The following is a 21962-nucleotide window of genomic DNA, read 5'->3' as shown; positions in this document are numbered from 1 at the left end:
TGTCTGGTCAACGAGAACGGAGAACCCTAAACCAATGTAAACATGTTTATTTGGCATTAGGCGCTACAACACTTGTATACTGAAAATGTCATATTCAGAAGAGAAAATTACGCACTTCGGAGACAGTGTTGGATCTGATGGATACTTTGTTTTCTCTTCAGATTCTTAAACTAAGTCTGCCCCCAATGTGTTCTGTGAAACATTTTGTGCAGCCTCATAGCTCGGTGGGGGTAAAATATGGAAGGGAGGTACTGTACCACCAATGCAACAGGGTGCCACACAGGGTTTGCACAAGGCGCTTTCCCAAACCGACTACACCCTTTGGTATAAATGGCACTGGACAATGGTTCTTGGATATTTCGCACCCCAACTGCACTAAGAACATGCTGAGGCCAAGAAAACCAACTAGCTCTCGGACCAATTGTGTACATGACTTTTCATGCTAGTGGAAACTATGTTCTCTGCAGACTTCGTATCTTTGAAAGAGACCTCTAGCAATGCCCTATGCAGTTTAGATGGCACATAAAAGAGCCACCAATCAAAAATATTCTAAAACACTGAGTGTCCAGACTAGCACCTGAATATGGACACACATGTCTATCAAAGGTATGGAAAGAAAACTAAGTAGCTGCACTAAATATCTGCTGAACTGGAAATGCTTGCAAAAAATGCTTCTATAATTGCCTGACCCTTCGTGAAATCCCATTAGATACCATTTTGAACAGCACCTGATACATAAAACGATCCATCTGGATAAAACAGTCACTGCCCTTAATGTATGTCCATCCTGTACTAAAATCTGGAAATATAAATCCCTCAAAGTCCTTTCTGATCGATCCATGCAAGCTGGACTCAGCTATCTAGCCCAGAGTGAAAAACTGGTAACTGTGAGGCAGGCATGGTATCAAGAGAGAGACAGACTCAAAGATGTTAGTTTCAAAATCTTTATTTACTGAGGTTCCTAGGTTGGTATAATGCCTAACTGGCCCTACCACTTAAGTGGTGGTTCCCTTAACTGATGTTTCTAAGGGCCGCCAAAATAAGAGAATCCAAAGTATAAATCAGTCTGTGTCTGGGTCTAAAGCTATGCCAGCCCTCACGCTTTGACAAAATGTGTTAAGAAATCTCTTAAAAGAAAAGTAAAGTGGTTCAACAGAAAATAGGAAATCAAGGTTGGTTTCAGGTGGTCTTCTCACCAGGTGTAGGTTGGTCAGTTTCACAAAAATGAGTTCAACCAAAAAGGGCTGTTCATAAGACCTTCTCCACAGTGCTTGCAGTAGTCTCAAACACTTTTAATGTCTTAAGTTTCTTGTGATTCCCTTCCCTTAGCTTTAACTCTTCCGAGTTCAAAAAATAACCTAAATTATTATCCTTTATGTATGTTATATATGTATATATATATTATATATGTTCATGTGTATGGAATGAGTGCCCCCTTGTTTCCTGAGGTAGAACATTGTGGTCGTGTTGTCCGTTAACACTCTCACAACCGATCCCCGTATGCATGGCAAAAACGATCTCAGAGCCCATCGAACGGCTCTTAGTTCCAGTACATTGATGTGAAGGTTCGCTTCTCTTGGGGACCATCGACCTTGAACTTGTAAAGACCCCAGATGAGCTCCCCATCCTGTTTGGGAGGCATCCATCACAATTGTGGATTGAAATTCCGGCTCTAGCAGAGGCATCCCCTTTGTCAGATTGTCTGAGAGTTGCCACCACCGAAGATCTTCCAATAGGTCGCTGTTGATCATCACTTTATCGGACCACAATCTGCGACTTTGAGACCATCAGTCCGCCAGAAATTCATGTATTGGCCTCATGAAGAGACGACAGTTCTTCACTAATGGGATACATGACGCCATGACTACTAGAAGCGACATGTAGTCTCTGACTGACACTCTGGTTCCAGCTCTCCACTCTTCCGCTTGAGTTTCTGAACTCGCTCTACAGAAGGTTTTACCAGTCCTGACTGGGTTTGGAATTCCACGCCCCAAAACACCAAGCTCCCGGAGGGAGAAGGAAAGGATTTCTTGAAGTTGACTGCGAAACCCAACCGTGGTAGCAGCTGCATGGTAACGTCAAGGCTTGCCTGCGCTGCTGCCGGCGACAAGCCCCTTATTAGCCAGTCGTACAGGTAAGGGTAGACGTGATGACCTTCTCGTCGTAGCCATGCCGCCACCGGGCCAAACATTTCATAAACGTCCTGGGAGACGATTTTAGACCGAATGGGAGCACTTTGAATTGGTTAATGACTATGACCCACCACAAACCTCAGGAATTTTCGGTGCCGTTGACGCATGGGTATGTGGAAATATGCGTCTTGTAAGTCCAACGACGCCAGAAAATCCCCCGGTTGTATCGACCGGATGACCTCCTGAAGTGTAAGCATCTTGAACTTCAGGCGTTGTAGAGTCTTGTTGAGAGCTCGAAGGTCCAGAACGGGTCGCCACTTGCCGTTGGGTCTTTTTACCACAAAGTAACGTGAATAGACCCCAAGCCTCTCTCTGCCACCGGAACCAATTCTATAGCCCCTTTTGTAGCATAAGCACAACCTCCTGCTTTAAGATGTGAATATGGAGTCGCGCCGAATACACGGGAGGAATGGGCGACTGCGTGATCTTAAATTGCAAAGAGTGGCCTAGTTTCACTGTGTCCAACATCCAACGGTCTGATGTTATCCTTTCCCATTCGTTGACGCAATGGGACACACTGCCTCCCAGGACGTCTTGAAGATTGTCATTGCTGAGATTTTGATTGCCTACTCTTCGTAGACGAAGACTGTCCTCCTCTACTTCTCTGTGTCGCCTGGACAGCACGCCTGTATCCCTGGGAGGAGTATGCCGATCTACTGAAATTCCAGTCTCTGGATGTGGCAAATCGAGAATTTCCTGAAGGTCCGCGGAAGGGGCGAAAAGGCCGAAATGCTCGTCCACTTTGTAATGCCCCCAGTGACCTTGCCGTATCTAAATCCTCCTTCAAGCCCTTGAGGGCTTTGTCTATCTTCTCCCCAAATAACTGCTCACCTTCACAGGGCATGTCCAGCACTTTATAATGGACCTCCGGCCTAAAGTCTGTACATTTTAACCAGGCCTGCCTTCTTAGTACCACTCCATTATTTATTTGCTTGAATCCTGACTCTGCCAAATCCACAGCGATGTTGATGCTGTGATTTGATGCCTCCTCACCTTCACGCACCAGTAGCATAGCTGTCTTTCGGTGTTCTTCGGGCAAGTGCTCCAAGATGGGGGCCAGGCGATGCCACAATTCCCTATCATATCGTGCCATAATAGCTAATGAATTAGCCGTCTTGACCGTCGTCGCTCCTACTGTTAAGACTTTCTTACCAAAGGCATCCTGTCTTCTAGCTTCACTGTCTGGAGGTGTTGTGCACTTGTGTTGTGATCTAGCCTTCCTGCTAGCCGCCGCTGATACCACTGATTCAGGAGAGGGCTGTGCGGTCAAACACTTAGGTGTAGAGTCTGGAGCCTTAAACTTTTTTTCCAACCTGCCCTTGATTGCAGGCTCAGAAAATGGATGGCGGATGGTACGCAAGCCTTCCTGCCAAATGTGGTCCAGAATCAGGACCAAGAAGGAACAAGTTACTTACCTGTAACTGTTGTTCTCCAGCATGGGTCTGGCATGGATTCTCATGCTCATGAATATTCCCCGTCGTCAGGCTGGGAATCCTCGGTAAGAAAAATCAGTATCAGTTTCGTTTCTGATCTGTCTTTCGTAGTAGTAACCAATCACTGATCTCTGCGTCATACTGACCACAGCCAATGACTGCCATCTCTCTAAGCCCCGCCTCTGGCAGCCATCTTCAGATTTGGTAGCACGTGAAGTGGCAGTATGACCAAGTGAAGAGCCGCAGAGGGGTAGGCGGGAGGGTTCGCATGTGAATCCATGCCAGCCCATGCTGGAGAACAACAGTTACAGGTAAGTAACTTGTTCCTTCTCCAGCATGGGGTCTGGCATGGATTCACATGCTCATGAATAAAAGAATACATAGCAGTACACACATGCACAACCACGGGAGGTGGCAAAGGCTCAACATTAAGCATTACATCCAAAACTCAACATTAAGCAATTCTTACCTCCTCACCAGGCTCACCTTAGGCGAACAGGTTGCGCAGCACTGCTTGGCCGACCCTGGACTCCTCCCTGGAATCCCGATCGACGCAGTAGAATTTCATGAAGGTGTTCGTCGACCTCCACGTAGCAGCCCTGCAGATGTCCAGCAAGGGCACAACAGATAGGAACGCCGTGGTAGCTGCAATCGCTCTGGTGGAATGGGCTCTCGGACGGCCAGGCAGCGGTCGGTTTGCCAACCGATGACAGTACATGATACAGCCGGAGAGCCATCTGGAAATGGAAGCCTTCGAGAGAGCCTTCCCCTGATTGACAGGTCCAAAGTTCACAAAAAGTTGTGATGTCTTCCGAAAACTCTTTGTGCGGTCCGCGTAGAACTTCAGCGCTCTAGCCACATCCAGCGAGTGCAAAGTCCTTTCAGCCGGCGACGAAGGCGACGGGAAGAAAACAGGCAACACCAAGGGTTCGTTGAGGTGGAAGTCCGACGGCACCTTGGGCATGAAGGAGAGGTGCATCCTGAGCACCACCCTAGTGTCGTGAAAAGTCAAGTACGGGGGGCTTGCAGGAGAGGGCCTGGATCTCTCCCACCCGTCGTGCGAAGGTGATGGCCACAAGAAACGCTGTTTTCCACGACAAGAACTTCAACTGAGCTGAGTGCAGAGGCTCGAACGGAGGTCCCATGAGCTTGGTCAGCACCACGCTGAGCTCCCACGCCGGGGCCGGTGCCTTCACCGGCGGGAACGATCTGAACAGTCCCTTCATGAATTCTTCCACCAGACGATGAGACCACAAAGACGTCCGTCCCGTGGTTCTGGTGTATCGGGAGATCGCAGCAAGATGAATCTTGATGGAAGCGTGCGCCAGTCCAGCCTTGGCCAGCGTCGGCAGGTACGGCAGTACTTGAGGAGCCGTAATCCGTAGAGGGTTAATCTTCTGTGCGTGGACCCAGACAGAGAACCTCTTCCATTTGTGTCCGTAGCATTTAAGAGTTGAGGACGCCCTGGCCTTTGCAAGAACCTCTCTGCAGTCGGCCGGTATGTCGTAACCTCCAAGCTCTAACGCTGCAGGAGCCAGGCCTGCAAGTTCAGCGACTTCGGGTCGTGATGGAGGATGGCGCCTCCTTCCCTGGAGAGAAGATCTGCGTCTACTGGCAGCTTGATTGACGGGGACGCTGACAAGTCCAGAAGGTCCGGGAACCATATCTGCCTCGGCCACGCAGGTGCGACGAGGATCATCCTGCACCGTGACCTCTTGAGCTGGTTGATGAGCCGGATCAGCAGCGGCAATGGAGGGAACGCATATAGGAACAGGCCCTCCCAGGGGAACGAGAAAGCATCGCCCATGCTCCTCGGCTGGGGAAACCTGCTGGCGAACCTCCGCCACTTGGAGTTCGTCGCCGTCGCGAACAGATCGATCTGGGGTGTGCCCCACCGTCGGAAGAGGCGGTCCACTAGATCCTGTCGTAGTTCCCACTCGTGGCACGAGCGCAGCTCTCTGCTGAGCGAGTCGGCGATGGTGTTTTTTATCCCTGCCAGATGAAACGGCACCAGAAACATCCCTTGGGCGACGGCCCAATGACACAGATCCTGAGCCTCCTTGGACAGGGCTGGGGATCTGGTACCGCCCTGCTTCCTGATGTAGAACATGGTGGTGGTGTTGTCGGTGAAGATCCTCACCACCTTGCCCTTCAGGGACGGAAGAAAGGACCTGAGGGCCCAAAACACTGCACGGAGTTCCAGGACGTTGATATGGAGGGACTTCTCCGTCGCCAGCCAAAGGCCTCTCGCGTGCAGATTTTCGGTGTGCGCTCCCCACCCTTCCAGGGAGGCATCCGTGGGCGTCCAGCACCACAGGGTCGGTGGAGATGGACTCCCACACGCTGACGAAGTTCGCCAGCCGGCCTCCCACCGGGGTGCTTCGGTGGTGGCCCGACCCCACGGCCGGTTCAGTCCTGCTTCGACGAGGCTTTGCCGCCTTGTCCTCCTTGGCGACGACGGCGGGGTCCGCCCGACTTGCCTCGTCCCCTGTAGGCTTCCTGTGACGACGAACAGGCCGCTTGACGATAGGTGGAAAATCCGCCGCCGGAACCTTTGGAGGCACCCTGCTTGCCTCCGCCGCTCCGAAAGGGCGGCTGTCGTTGCTGGAGAACACCAAGAGCCCGGGCCGTCTCCGTGTCCGTCTTGATGGCTTGTAGGGAATCGTCCACTGTTTTCCCAAACAGGTTGCTCCCGTCGAACGGCATGTCCAAGACTCTGGTCTGCACGTCCTGACGGAAGTCAGTTGCCTTGAGCCATCCACGCGTCTAAGGCACACGCCGTTCCCCAACTGGCGAAATCCAATGTCAGCGATGTCCGTCGCTATCGTAATGGCGTGGTCCGACGCCACTTCTCCTTCCTGCAAGATCTCTAGAGCCTCTGCCCTCTTGTCGTCTGGTAGGAAATCCAGCAGGGGGGCGATTTTGTACCACAACTCCCTGTCGTAGCAGGCTACGATAGCCAAGGCGTTAGCAGCCTTAATTGTCGTCGCTGCCGATGAAATGACACTGCGTCCCATCGTGTTCAACTTCTTTCCCTCGCCATCCGGGGGGGAGGTTGACGTAGAGGCCGAGGCCCCCCCCGCTTTCTTCCTGGCCGCCGCGGAGGCGACCGAGTCCGGGGTCGGCTGTGCCCGAAGGCACAAGGGGGCCGCATCCGGGACCCGGTACTTCTTCTCGTACCGATCTCTTCTCGCAGGCGTTGTGGATGGGTTCTTGAGGAGGGCGAGACCCTCATCCCAGATATCGTCCAGTAGAGGTACAGCGAGGACCGTCTTCCTCTTGGTCTTGCGCCGTTGCTAAAGGAAACCTTCCTTCTTCTCTTCCGGGCAGAGCTGGAAAAGCTCGGATGCCCTGGTGATCATGGCATGAAACGATCCAATCTCGTCGGGCGGGGACGCCCGGAGAGGAGGTGACGACGGGAAATCCTCGTCGTAAACCTCGTCGTCTGTGCCCGTCGGGGCCGTGTCCATCCCCGTATCATCCCCACGGGTCGTGGAGGGGGAGGAGGGCTGAGCAGGGCGCGATGGTTGAAAAGGAGGTGGAGGATGAATCCTTCTTCTCTTAGGAGGAGGCCTCCCAGAAGGGCCTGGCTCCGGGTCCCCCATCGGGAGAGGTTCCTCTGTTGGTGGTAACGGCAATCTCGTCCTTATCTCCGAGCATAAGGACTGTATAGCCAACAAAATGGCCGCCGAGTTGTCTTGCGGCACTGGTTGAGGGGAGTCCGATGGGCGGTCAGGAGCCCCGTCGGCACCCTCGACGTTCTCGTCGTCTCCTACGTCGGGGTCCCTCCCGACGGGCTGGTCTTCTTCCACGCCAACGCCGTGGCTGAAGACTTCGATCAGCTCCTCCTCAGAGGTTGAGGCCGAATCCACGACGACCTCCTGCCCCCCCTTTTTCTTCTCCGTCGGAGGTTTCAAGGGGGTCCTGTCGATGGGCATGAAAGAGGACTCCCTCCGCGGTGGCAGGGAGACTCTGGGCCCCGAGGTCGCCACCACTGGTAAAGCCTCCACAGGCTGAGCCAGGGCCGCCGCGACTGTCTCGATAGAGGCCTTGGCCGGATGGATTAAGGCTTTCACCACCTTAGGTGCGCTCACCGCCTTCTCCTTGGGGGGAGAGTCACCGCCTCGCTCCCCCTCCGATGGGACCTTCGAGCTCGACCGCGGTCTCTACAGGAGCTTCGCCGGGTGCTCGGCCTTCCTCTTACCCGAGCCAGAGCATTGGCTCGTGGTTGATGGCGCCGGGGAGGATGCGCCCTGCCTGGCGCCCGTAGAGCCGACCGTTCGGCGCTCCCGGTGCCAGCGGACTCGCGGTGCTTGGCCTTCTGTTGGACCCCCGTCGCCGGGGCGCCCTCAAAGGTCTTAGAAGACCGCTCGGACTTCTTCTTCTTCTCGCCTGACGGGCTCTTCCCTTCCAGCCAGTTGGCGAGACGCAGATGGCGGTCCTTCATGGTCTGCTCCGACATATTGCCGCAAAAAGCACAGTCCTTCTCCACGTGCGTCTTGTCCTCATGCAGGCAGTAGAGGCAAAGGGAGTGTTCGTCCTCCTTAAAGACATTCTGAAGCTGGCATCCAGGGCAGACCCTGAACAGCTTTCCGGGCGTCGAGCTTCCCTTCTCCTGGGCCATGATCGAGATGGGCCTGAGAAACTCTGGAATCCTCCAAAAGCGTGGCTCGACGAAATCTTCACCCTTGAGGGGCGTAGAAGAATCCGACACGGGTCCCCGTTGAACGGATAAAGAAACGGTGGAGCTTGAGGCTCTTTTGACCGAAAAAGAGAAAATTTTCCTGAGAAAAAGCGCGAAAAAAGCACTAAAGCTCGAGAGCAATAGCACAAGGATCCCAACACTTGAACGTGCGGTAAAAATCTGAAGATGGCTGCCAGAGGCGGGGCTTAGGGAGATGGCAGTCATTGGCTGTGGTCAGTATGACGCAGAGATCAGTGATTGGTTACTACTACGAAAGACAGATCAGAAACAAAACTGATACTGATTTTTCTTACCGTGGATTCCCAGTCTGACGACGGGGAATATTCATGAGCATGTGAATCCATGCCAGACCCCACGCTGGAGAAGATCGACTTCCTTCTCTTCCCCATATGGTCAAATAAAAAACATTCCTTCTTTTTTTCCTCCGGGGTCAGACCAAATTCAACACAGGCTTTCGTCGTCATCGCATGAAAGGCTCCGATGTCATCTGGAGGTGACGGTTGTGCCGCGCTTCTAGGAGCTTCCACTTCTCCATCCGATTCCCACGTAGGGTCTCTCGACGGCGATGATGAAATGTCCGAGATGGAGTCCCTGGAGCCTTGATCCGACTCAAGGTCCTGTAGCTCACCCTCTTCTGGATGTGAACGGGGAGGTTCTTCACTAACCGGACGGTAGAGCAGCAACTCAGCCGTTGACATTGAACGTCGAGCGGGGCCTGCCGCGTCGACGAGGGGTGTCACCGGAGGCGCACCCATAGGAGGAAGTCTTGCATCCAACTGGCTTAAGAGGGACTGCAGCGTAGATAAAACTTGCAAAGACAACATCGACTGCGGATTTAATAGAAAAGACGTAGGAGGAACATCTTGGATCCCTGACGTCGTCGACAGGCCAATGCCCTGTAAGCCGAGATCTGATGGATGAACCACCGGTTCCCGCTCCTCCTCCATCAACGACACCGATAGCGCTGACTCCTGCTGTAATAGAGTATCCGTCAGAACTGCATCATACACTGTCGGTTGCAAAGTCTCTGGCGAGCCCACCGTCGACGATGAAAAACTGGGAGTTTCTACTACTCCCTTATCGATCGCCAGCACTGGTGTCGATGACGCCACTGCAAGGATTGACTGTGCGGACTGTATTGGAGCCGTCAACGACAGGACTTCCATTGACGGCACTGGCAGTTGTGGCGCAGACTTTTAAGGCGATCCCGCCTTTTTTGAGTCTCTAGGCCAGTGTTTAGAAGATTCCCTACTCGAGGAAGACCTATAATGGTCTCCTGATGAGGAGCTCCTTGAAGGGTCCTTTCTATCCTTTTTTGCAGTAGATGAAGACGAAGATTTTTCTGTCTTACGGCCTTGGTCCAAACAACCATGTTTTGACGATGAAGGAGCATCCTTCGTTTTCTCTGAAGAGGAACGACTCTTCTCCGTAGGCTGCGACTTCTTCGCCGGAGGCTCAGCCGAGACTGTGCGGCGAGGGACTACAGGGGACTTTGGTCTGTTCGATGCCAGACTGCGCACCGATCCTACCTCAGATGGAGGGTAGGCCCCTTCGTTCAGCCACGATATTAGACGCTGATTACGATCCCACAGCGTCTTTTGCGACAAGCCCTTGCAGATATCACAGGTGTCCGCAGAGTGATGAGGGTAGAGACAATAAAGACAATCCATGTGCCCGCCCCCCTCAAACTTTCTTCATTCCACATGTAGCACACGGGCGGAACAACGCTTTCCTCGACATTGGGAAAGAAAGTACAACCTAACAAAGTGTAGAAACACGAGGTGATTCTGACTACTTTGGAGACGGTTGAAATCTGAAGGTAGCCGCAGGGATGGGGCTATTTATACCGTACGTCCTATTGGGCCATGCGTAAGCGTCCCAAAAGGACGTCAATAGGACACAAAAGTGTTGAGTTTTTCCAATGGAAAACGCTTTAATAAAGATACCGAGGGTTCCCAGACTGACGACGGGGAACATTCTAAGCATGTGAGTCCATAAAAGATCCAATGCTGGAGAAAGGGGATGGATGGGGAAACGATACCAAAATGAAAAGAAGGACTGGACTAACCAAGACCTGGGAGGGGAGGATAAGGTTATCAGTTCAAGTTTAATCTGTATAATCAAAATGCTAATCAAAACTTATTTGGAAAAAAAATAATAATGATAGACGTGCCATCCATCTTCAGCATTCACTAGTGTGCCATGGTCTAGCAACTGATTCAATGAACAATAGCCGTTACCTCAGGGTTTGTAAAGAAACATGTTTTTCCATCAAACAATTCACTGTTTCTTGGAGAACAGCAGGATTTTGGCCCTAGCGGAAGTGGTACGGGAGGGCAGTCGTCTCCCCTTTGAGGTATTGCGGGAGGAGTTTGGTCTCTGGGGGTGCGAGCACTTTAGATACATGCAGGTAAAACATGCAATGCGCGGCACAATTCCTGTACTTAGGTGGTGTGCCACAATGTTCCCCATTGGAGGCCAATATAATCACAGCCTGCATAGAAACTAAGGTCACTTCCACCCTTTAAAGTTATGTCCGCATTCGGGACTCAGGAGTTATCCCGCCTGAAGGATAGATGCGAACGGACCTAGGACACTTAGATCCAGAGGAATGGGTAGAGGCACTGATGTTCCCTAGAGAGGTGGGCATATCTATGAGACTCTGCCTAATACAATACAACATCTTCCACCAAGTCTGTTACTCCTTCACAATGCTGCATGACTGGGGAAGGGTGGAAGATGACAAATGCTTGTGATGCAGGAGTGATGGGGGCACGTTCTACCATACTCTATGGGTTTGTCCACAGGTTCAAACTTTTTGGGAGGAATGAATAGATAGACTGTCGGCCATATTCAACATTGAAGTTCCTAAGGACCTGAAATGTGCGTTGTTGGGAATATGGTGGGAAGCAGGCTTCACCAAATTTGAAAAACTGTTCCTATCGGTCAGATTAAAAAGGCCATTGCCTTGTCGTGGGGGGCTCCAGATTGCCCTTGGATGTCCCGGTGACTGGCAGAGATGGATATTTGCATGGCTCTGGAGAGAAGGGTGTATAATGCAAGGAGGTGCCCAAAGATTTTTGCGAAACTCTGAGGGCAGGTGAGGGGGGGGGGGAAGACACGTTATAACTGCTGGAATGAGTGGTGTGATTGATGCTTATTATTGCTCACCGGACCGCTGGTTGTAGGATTGGAAAGGTCTCCTTTTATTTCTATCTGCTCTTTCAAGACTGTGTCAAGTAATGGTTTTTCTTTCTGTTCAACAAGTTTTGTTAATGAAAGCAATACAAAGTTTTATTTTTTTTTAAAAAGCATTTTCAGTTTAGCTGGGTAGGTCATAGAATAAGGATTCCCTTGCTCCCAAGTGTTTCTTTTTATACTTTCGAGCAGCTTGAAGGCTCGTTGTTTCACATCTTTCATTTCTTTGGCTATTAACAAAATCTCATTCCGATCTCTGCAATTCAGGACCTTGAATATTATGGGTTTAGATGGAGCACCCAGTTTAGATTGAGAAAGCTCACCGGTTCATGGGACCTCAATCACAACTGAGAGAGCAATTTTGGACAATAGTTGTGGTATTCGTCCTGTTTCAGCCCTCTCGCACATGCCCATAATGCTATGTTACTTAAAGACCTCCTACTCTCGCCGCAAGTATAATTCATTTAGATATTGTTTTACTTTGCACGTTACTCTATGATCTTTATTACATTTTAGAATTGCATTTTGTATTAGTCCTAGGAAGCTCTGTTTTATTATAATATTGTTAGTATGGCCAAACTTGTTACATTCGATCAATTTGGGCCGTTGTAGAAGCTCAAAAGCTTTTAATTTGCCCATTTGCATTGAGAGAAGCGCTTCGACTACAACTCCCTACGTTCCTGTAGATCTCCCGCATATTTCACCCTTGCCAGGTGCGTCAGAGGCCATGTGGTCTGTGCCGGTCTTGGCGTTAGTGCAGTAGTGCACCTTTTGTTGTCAACATACTTCCTGTGGTGTTTGTTAGCATCCCACAGTATTTAACTACTTGCTGTAGTTTTCATGAGTATTTGTTATTCTCCATTATATAAACATGCACCAATTACAAGCCATTCAAGTGGCTAGGAGCAACTTGGGTAAAGGTACATTAAATGTCAATACGTATTACACACACAGGCCATAATGAAATAGTGGGAAGGTACATGGTGGATCATATATCTCCTCTGACATCATCCAACCCAACCAATAATACTATTCACCTTACTCATGTTGAAACTAAAATCAACAGTATCGTGCAGGTTAATGGAGCTCAGTAAAACTGTACACCGTGAATTAACCTTTATCTCCACAATAGAGGCTGTAGCACCTAGGCAGGATATAGATGGCATTGACAAAGAAATTCTGAAGCCTGTCATTTCGGGTACTACAAAATCTGTAAGTGGTTATGAACCCGAAGACAAAAAAACTGTCCCTGTTGGCATTATGGACACACACAGCTATATGTGATAGACTAAAAATAGCCCTAATAAATACCCGCTCTGTTGTTAAGCATGCCACACCATAAACCACGCTGCCCTTTTGGCCATTCCATTAGGGTACAGAATTCTTGGAACAGAACGTCCGGAGGGCAGACGTGGCGGCACTGCCATTATCGTCGGGGATACTAATAATGTTCATATACATACTCTCTCTGCATTAAAAAACTGTCAATACACTTTTGCTAAATTAAGTGTTTTCTTCTTGTCTACCGACCACCTATCATTACTCCTTTATTCGAAGAAAACTTCTTACTTAATAGTTGATTTTATTAAGGGCTCCACATATAGGGTTATTCCCAGTGATTTCAACTTAAAGGCATATAACAACAACGATCTTGAGGCAGAGTCTCTTCTCATTGCCCTCCAGGCTGTCGGGGTTCTCCCAATTAGTCAAAGACCCCACTCAGAGGGGGACATATCATAGACTGGGTCTTACCACACAACCTCCTAACCACACCTCTTGTTATCTCCACCAGTCCCTGGACTGATAATTTCTTGATCTGCTTTGATCTCTTTCTCTCAAAAGCGTGTAAAAAGAACAATTGTCATCTGAGATTAGAATCTAGAGTGAGAAACATCTGCAGGGTCTCTCCTGAGACCTTTGTGGAATTGGCTCTCCCAAGGATTATTAATCTTGTCCAGTCTAATGAGACGTGTGTCCTTGTAAAACAGTTCTGAGACATCACCAACTCTGTAATTGATGCAATGGCACCCGTCATCATCAAAAAGGTAAAGAGGGAAACCCTGGGTAAGACCTGGTTTTCAGAGACATCATAGAGAGTAGGAGAATCAAGCATCTTTGTGAAAGGTTATGGAGGAAACAACCTTGCCAGGAGACACTTTCCACCTATCGCATTGCTGCGGCTAAATATAAAAACACCATTCCTACAGCCAAAAGAGAATCTGAAAAAGTAGGATACTGAAGGCCAAATCCAACCAAAAAGAACTGTTCTCTATTCTTAGAGAGCTTGAGGGAAATAATAATGCAGGTCCTGCCAGACACAATAGTGACACACGGTAAACTGTGATTCAACATGGATTTTCAATGAAAATGTAGTCTTATCAGGACACTATTGATGCTCACCGCATGAACAAACTTTGTTTAGTTAATCATTTGTTGAATAACAAGAATAGTGTTAATGAGTGTCATGGTGTACCTCCCGAATTTAGGCTCAACCAAATCTCTGAGGATGATTTCACAAACATTGAGAAGAGGCTGAAGCCCTCTGTCTGCACCGAAGATGTGTGCCCAGCTAGCATAATTAAAGAAGCTATTGGCTGTCTGGCGCCTCACATCACCAAGATAGTTAATTCCCCATTCCACACGTGGGTGGTGCCTCCATGCCTCAAGGATGTCTGGATCACGCCAATCCTGAAAAAGGAGACTCTCGATCCTGAAGTTGTGGGTAATTACTTCCCTATCAACAATGTCCCTTTTTCATTGAAAATTCTGGACAGGGCGGCTTACCTGAAGCTTCAGGAACACAGATAAATATGGCCTTCTGAGCGCTCGACAGCCGGGATTCCATACACTGCATGGTACAGAAACTGCTATGCTCGACATACGGGCAAATCTAGCTAATATTGTGGATTGTGGTCAGGTTGATTTACTGATGCTGCTCTACCTTTTGGTGGCATTTGACCCTGTTGATCATGCCCTGCTGCTCGAGAGGTTGAGAAAAATAAGAATTGATCTGAATCTGGATGGCTTCTTTTTTTGGGCCCATGTACGGCCAGAGTGGCCACTGATGGCTTCCAGGTGCCTCCAGAGTGTTGTGCTGTCGAGTTACTCAGGGTGCTGATCTTTCTACCACCCTGTTTAATACATACACTTATTTTCTCTTTGATCTCCTGGATGGCGTCGGTATTAAATATGCCAATTATCCCGAGGACAACCAGGTGGTCATTGAACTAACTGGTGATTACAAAAGGGACACAGATAAAACCAATCAGATATACTGTCTGATTCAAGAATGGATGACTATTAACTCGTTGGCCCTTAACAACAAGACCGAACTGATGTTGGTAGGTTCAAACCAACAAATACAAATGTTAGAGGACAAGTACAGCCAACTTAAAATTGCAGAATGTACCATGCAAGTTAGCCCCTGGGTGAAGACTCTTGGAGTCTACCTTGACTAGGGTCTTAACATGAAAAAGCATGTTGTGCAAATGAATACCCCTATGTGCCTACACAACAAAATTGATAAGGCAAATGAAACCATATTTGTCAGACGCTAATCTATCAGCGCTGGCCACTGCACTTTTAAACCCAAGAATTGACTGTTGTAATAGTCTTCTCGTGGGCACCTCCAAAAGCAACATACAAATTCTAAAGATAGCTCAAAATGGAGCTGTGAGAACTGTGTGTGAACTGGCTAGGACATATGACATCACCAAGGCAGGAAGATGATTGCACTGGCTGCCTGTCCAGCACCACATCTCACACAAATGTATTTCCCTTACACACAAATGTCTTAGGGAAAGCGCCCGTTTACCTGATGCAGAAGCTGTATAAGGCCCCAACCACACGTCTCCTTCGTTCCAACTGACCCAATAAACTACTTTCACTGAGATAGAAGTTGAAGAACTTGAGAGGCACTTGCTTTGATATCTGTGCACCTGGTCTATAGAAATCTATTCTGCCCGATCTAACTTCAAAAAGGCCATCAAGACCCATCTCTAACTCCAAAAATTAAGTAACGTCCTATGGCTGGATATGGCTTTATGTTCTCCTGTCTCTGGTTACTCCCTCACTGAGCACTGTCTGTATTGTCTGTTGTTATGCATGCGCACTAAGACCCATGGGCGTGTTACGTGTGATAAGAATTTAATAATAAGAATAATGTTACATTGGCAAGAGCATGCCTCTAAGTCATCTCCCTTTTCAAACAAAGTTTAATATCAAGCATTGTTGTATCTGCCATTTTGGATACTTTACACATATCTGTTTCAGTAGCCACAATTCTCTTTTCTGCTTACTTAGCACAAGATGCAAAATCATTCAGCTTACACTGCATGGCATCAACCCTAATTACAATTTTATCAATTTTGGCACACAAATCTGAACGCCCCGGCTTAAGCTCTGCCATTATTTTAGCTAGCATTGCAGCCGTGGCCCCATCTGTACTTTCCTCTTAGGCAAATTACATTTTGGCGGAGGACCCCGGCTGTTTCTGGAACGCTAACTGTTGCGGATTTATTTTATTTATTTATTGTGCATTTGTAAAACGCTTATACATCAAGTAAATTATGTTTCAAAGCGCCCACAGGGCAACTGGGAGGGGAAATGGGGATGAAGAACAAATACAACAGTGAAAGATAGAGGCAGCCCTACTAGGCCTCATGAGCATTCGAAACGTGCAAGTGCAGGATGAGAGAAGGATGAGGGAGTGGAGGGGTATGTTCTCAGTGTATCAAGAGCTTGGGAGTGAGCAGCTGTAAGTGTTTAGGTAGAGTGGTGAGCCGCAAATAAATAAGTGCAGGCAGGTGGTGACATAGGCCAGTGGGTGCCAAGGCAAAGTGCAGGGGGGGAGGCTGTAGGCGAGTGGGTGTGGGAGGCCAGGGCCCGGGAGGACACATGAGGGCCCTGGTCACCAATCTCAGCAGCTGTGGGATTTAACCGAGGATGAAGGAAGGGAAAGAGGAGGTGAAAAGGAGAGTCTTGAGGAGCTTTTGGAATGTGAGAAGATCCGGCTGAAGACAACGTCGAAGGGGGAGGCTATTCCATAGGAGGGAATCTGCTGAGGAGAGGGATCGGCCACCAGCTTGCTGTTTAGTGAAGCGCTTAACACACAGAAAGTTGGTGCTGGAGGAACATAAAGATCTGGAGGGAGAGTATTTTGTGATAGCAATTTGTAGATAGCGTGGACCTGGCCCCACACAGTCTTGTGGATGATGCAGAGGGATTTGAAGATCAATTGCAGCCTTTGGTGAGTCTTTCCCAATGGCCTATGCACCAGATCTAGTGACACATTGGTATTCCAATATGTGAAACAGAACAGATCAATGCCCACAAGGGCTATCACTACAGCATGCTACAAGAACCCAACTTTGTTATGTTACGTAAAAAACTGATGCTAACTTTTTATTAAGGTTCCCACAAGCAGATACACATTTTTATGATACACATTTCGTCGCTCTCACATTATTCATTCAAAGGTTGTAGCAACTCATTGCTCTGGGAGTGGATCCCCTCTGCGTATATCCAAAGCAGAGGGCTTACATACTCATCCAGCACAGCCTTTTGAGTTCTGTCTGCACTACTATGACTCCCTTCTGTACTCCATTGTACAGTCCTCTTAGCATTAACAGACAGTGGATTGTGGGGTACGCTGATTGCCTCAAGGAAAGGACATCCGTGGCCCTTCTCTGTTCAGATCTATGCTGCAGCAACTACACTGTTGCCATACTGGGGCTTTCACTTCCACACTTGTATGTGTTAGGCCACCGCAGTAATAACCACCTTTTTCAACTAGTCTGTCTCTGTACCAATGAGCACATGTACAGAGAACTGCTAATCTCGCCAGACTGTGGAGTCAGCAGAGTAGTTTACATTTTAACTATAACATTCCCTTGGATACTGCCCAATGAGAGAGCACTTCAAACCCTAGCAGCCTCAAACATAGCCTCCATCATCACGTGTCCATCCACTGACCGATCCGTTGACATGTGGTGGTGCCCCAAATTAGATTGTGTGCAGGGATCCTCTGGGCTTTCCACAGTATTGGACAATTCAACCCTGAAAAAAGATCCTGAACTGAGCAGCTAATCTTAGCCCTCTTTCATATGGGAGTCTCCGGCATGACTCTGGTGGAAGATGTAAGCTCTAACTGGGGAGGCTTAGCAGCACTGGTGGAAGAATTAGCCCCTGATATGGGGATCCTCTGGTTTTCCCCAATACCATAAATGTTACCCCCAAAAAGGGGGCACCTCAGGGTAGCCCCTAGTACTTTTAGCCCCTTGGCAGGTAATCCCTGGGATCCCTGGTACATTTACTATTTGAAGAGAATCCTTTGGGTAGCTGCTTGTGGATTCCATGTGGTTGCCCCAGGTCTATTTAGTCCATTCGCAGGGATATTTGGGGATGGCCTTGGTCTTGAAAAAAAAATTACTTCCCATTCGAAGCTGCTTCAAAAAAACTAAATCCTGGTGGTTTGCTGACAGGGTCAAGCTGAACATCTTCCCATCGACACAGTCTTCTAATAAGCATCACAATCGCAAAATACAGAGAAATGAACATTTTAAAGAAAATCAAAGGACAAAAAGAGTGGTAAAAAGCTGAGGTGCTACATGCAACCAGTCTCGACTGTGCAGGCAAAATGACTAAAGGGCAAAGTCGAGGGCGGTACCTGTGGAGTTGGCGCGTGGTCCCCTCATGCGTTCTGTTTCACGTAAAAATAAATGAAGCACAATTGTTTTTAGTGCAACAAAAACTCACTGGTCCCATCACCAAAGGATGAAACGTTCCATAGGAAAAGGGATGGGACGTAAAAGTATATGTATTAAAAGCATTACATTGATTTGGAGAAAAAGATAGTGTGTTGGATTTAGAGGTGTTGACACAATGTTTAATTACCTAAAACAATTAGCATGGTTGATTGCTGCAATCAAACTTTAAGTTGCTCATTTTAGCCTCAGTTATGTGCAACTTATAAGTAGTACAAAGAGTATTCAGTTGAGTGGGAAACTCACTAAATGGTGTTCTATACAACCTTCTGGTCGTGCAGCATGTATAATACCAGGGGACAGAAGGGCCACATTTCATGTTCACTAATTGTTGGGAATAAAAGTTAGAACCATGAGAAATACCAGAATGATACTCCAAAAGGATAGAATTAAGGTCAATAGATGCAGTAGAAAAAAAGTCATTTACAGATTTTTAAAAAAGGAGCTAGAAAGAGACAAGAGAAAAGCATTTTAAGGACCGATTTAGTAAAAAGAATTAGTATCAGTTTAGAGAGGATGGTGTGGGGGAGAGAGGGTAGGGGAGTTAGTATAGGACGGTAGGTCAGATAACATGTGTTATCCTCAGTGGTACACAGTATATAGATCTCTGTTTTAGAGTCACTCTTATAGAATCTATCCTTCATCCAGTAGGACATTTTGTCTAAATCCCAAAAACGCTCTTCCAGATGTAATTATTGCCCATCTCAAACTGTAAAAGAAAGCCTCCCAGATGCTTCCCGATGGCTGCCCTCTAACAGTTCTTGTGCAGGAAAAATCCACTTAACCCTTGACAGTTCCAGTGAGGCATATATCAGCACCCAGCCTCAGAAAAACGAAGCTTCTAGTTTACATTGATAGACTAGATGAGGTTAATTGAAGACTTCTGCTCACCAGCAGTCAGACTACAAAGAGTCCTTAGTTGCAATTTAGATTTCTTGTATTTTACTGTTTGAAGTGCAGACCTAGCCCAAGAGCAGCAGATAGGTAGCCAGCTTTTGGGCTGGTAGCTTTTTATAATAGTGCAGTACTGTGAGTTGAGCTCTGTGCTTCAGTATGGGCGTTCATTGGAATTAGTCCTTGCTCAGGTGTTGTTGAAAAAGCCATGTTTTAAGAAATTTGTGAAATTGAAGAATTGTGGGGGCATTCCGAGCCAACAACGGGATTGAGTTCCAGAGGGTGGGTGCGTGACAAGGAGGATTGGTTGCATGTCCTCGCTTTGTGGCCGAGTTGTGATTCATGCCGGTTGGTTGATTTGCTGTGTGAGGACTATGTGCCCCATGACATGTGGAGCTTAGCTACCAGGTACGCTGGTGGGCTTATCGCGACTGCTTGGAGGTTGATTCATGCAGTCTTGGACAGTATCCTAGCCTGGAGAGGAAGCCAACGTAGTTAGTGTAGATTTGGGGTGATTCTGTCAAATTTCCATGCACCCGTAATAAGACATGCTGCAGCATGGTGGACCGCTTTTAGGGGAACCAAGTGAGAAACTCAAGAGTCCCGTCAGGAGAGCATTTCCCCCATCAGTGTGCAAGACCACAAGATCCTGCACTACAGTACGGAGGTCCTGCGGTGGGAGGAAGGGTTTAATTTTGCGAAGGGTGGACAGTCAGAGCCAGGCTGTTTGGGACTTCTTGGCTTTTTCTTTCTGGAAGGACAGGCTGATATGATATGATATGATATGGCATTTATAACGCGCCTATACACATGTCTTTCAAGGCGATACGAGGCAAGGGAGGGGAAACAGAGGGAAGACAGAGACAACGATATTACTAGGCCAGGTGACATTGAGATTGCGCAAGTGTAGGGGAAGGGGGAAGGGAAAAAGTGCAGGGGGAAAGGGCAGCGCAGTACATAGGATAACAGTAAAATAAAGACAATAAATAAAAAGTGCAGTCAGCTGGTGGTAAGTGCAAGGGTAAGTGCGGAACATCAGGTGTCAAGTGCTGGTAGGGGGCTGTGGGGATACAGAAACAGTCCCCAAGTACAAGGGTTGCCAGGGGGGCAGTGCATGTGGGCAACTGACAGGGAGGGGACCTGAGCCGGAGATCAGAGGGTAGCCAGGTAACCAGTGCAGTTTCAGTTTCAGCCAGGAGATCAGCAGAGGAGAGGAGGAGAGAAAGCAGAAGCAAAGAGGAAAGTCTTGAGGTGCTTCCGGAACTGGAGATGGTTCTCCTCAAGTTTCAGAGAGGCTGTTGCAGAGGGAGGCCACAGCAGAAGAAAGAGATCTACCACCAACTCGTTGCTTGGAGAAGAGACTGACCCTGAGGGAGTTGGAGGCGGATGAACGAAGAGCTCGAAAAGGAAGATATTTAGGAAGAGAGAGTTGAAGGTATTGAGGCCCCAGGACGCACAAGGCCTTGTGTATAATGCAGAGGGTTTTGAACTTAATCCTCACTGTGACTGGGAGCCAGTGCAGAGATTTCACTCCTGGAGAGATACGATCACAGGGCTTGAGGCCAAGGACAAGTCTCGCAGTCCTGTTTTGGATGAGTTGCAGAGGGCGGAGAGTAGAGGCAGGTAAATTTAGAAAGAGGCTGTTGCAGTAGTCCAGCCTAGAGAGAACCAGGGCTTTGGAGACAGTGAGCTTCTGGGGCAAGGAGTGGAAAGGAAGAATACTTCTGAGGAGGTGCAGCTGGTAGTGTGACTTCTTAGAGACGTCAGAGATGTGAGGAGAGAAGGAGAGAGTGGAGTCAAAGATGACCCCGATGTTTTTAGCTTCACAGGGGGGTGCAGGAAGAGGGCCAAGAGAGGCCGGCCACAGAGTGACAGGAAAGGAGGGATCAGGAGTGCCGATGAGGAGGATCATGGTCTTACTGGCATTAATGCAGAGATCATTGGCGGCACACCAATCCTGGATAGCAGACAGACAGTCAGAGATGAAAGAAGGAGAGGAGGTGTTGGAAGGGAGCCTGAAAATTAGTTGAGTGTCATCTGCATAGCACTGAAAGTTGGGGCAGAGAGCAGCATTGCGGTGGGCAAGAAGTGCCAGGTATTGATTGAACAGCCAGGGATAGAGGTGAGACCCCTGGGGAACACCACAGGTAGAGATAGAGATAAAGAAGAGGAAGGACCAAGTTGGATCTGGGAAGGTCGAGCATAGAGGAAAGAAGTCGGCCAAGCCAGGGCCTGATCAGTGATACCCAGGTTATCACGGAGACGGTTGAGCAGGATGGTATGGTTGACCATGTCAAAGGCAGAAGAGAGATCAATTAAGACAAGGACACAGGGGGTGTTGGAATCAAGGTTGGAGAGCAGGTCTTCACGGATGTTCAGGAGAGCAGTTTCTGTGCTTCTGGCAGCTCTGAAGACAGATTGATGGTCATGGAGGAAACCAACAGATTCAGTGTGAAAATTAAGCTGGGAGATGGCCAGCTTTTCCAGGAGTTTGCCCAGGAAAGGAGTGATGGAGATTGGGCGATAGTTAGCCGGGCAGGAAGGGTCGGCAGAGGAGAGTTTCTTAAGAAGAGGGTGCACAAGGGAGTGCTTCGGGGGGGAGGGACTCCAGTGGCGAAGGAATGGTTGCAGAAGTCAGCCAGAGCAGGAGCCAGGGTGTCAATGTGGTCCTTGATGGTTTTGGAGGACAGGGGTGAACCTGTTTTGACGAGACTTTCATAGATCGGACTTGTCTAGAAACCTTGTCTGGGGAGAACAGGGGAAAGGCAGAGAAGGA

At 48.6% G+C, this 21962-nt stretch overlaps 1 protein-coding gene across 4 annotated transcripts in view; it reads right to left on the bottom strand.

Moving 5' to 3' along the window:
* Positions 1-21962, bottom strand: part of AKAP9 (A-kinase anchoring protein 9) — a 2953299-nt gene that overhangs the window by 579129 nt on the left and 2352208 nt on the right. The gene's annotated exons all lie outside the window — the stretch shown is intronic.

Source organism: Ambystoma mexicanum, chromosome 2q, assembly GCF_040938575.1.
Source record: "Ambystoma mexicanum isolate Mex_15411 chromosome 2q, UKY_AmexF1_1, whole genome shotgun sequence".
NCBI classification, from domain to species: Eukaryota; Metazoa; Chordata; class Amphibia; order Caudata; family Ambystomatidae; genus Ambystoma; species Ambystoma mexicanum.
Note: the sequence above shows the minus strand (reverse complement) of the source record. Positions and strands in the feature narration are given on the sequence as shown.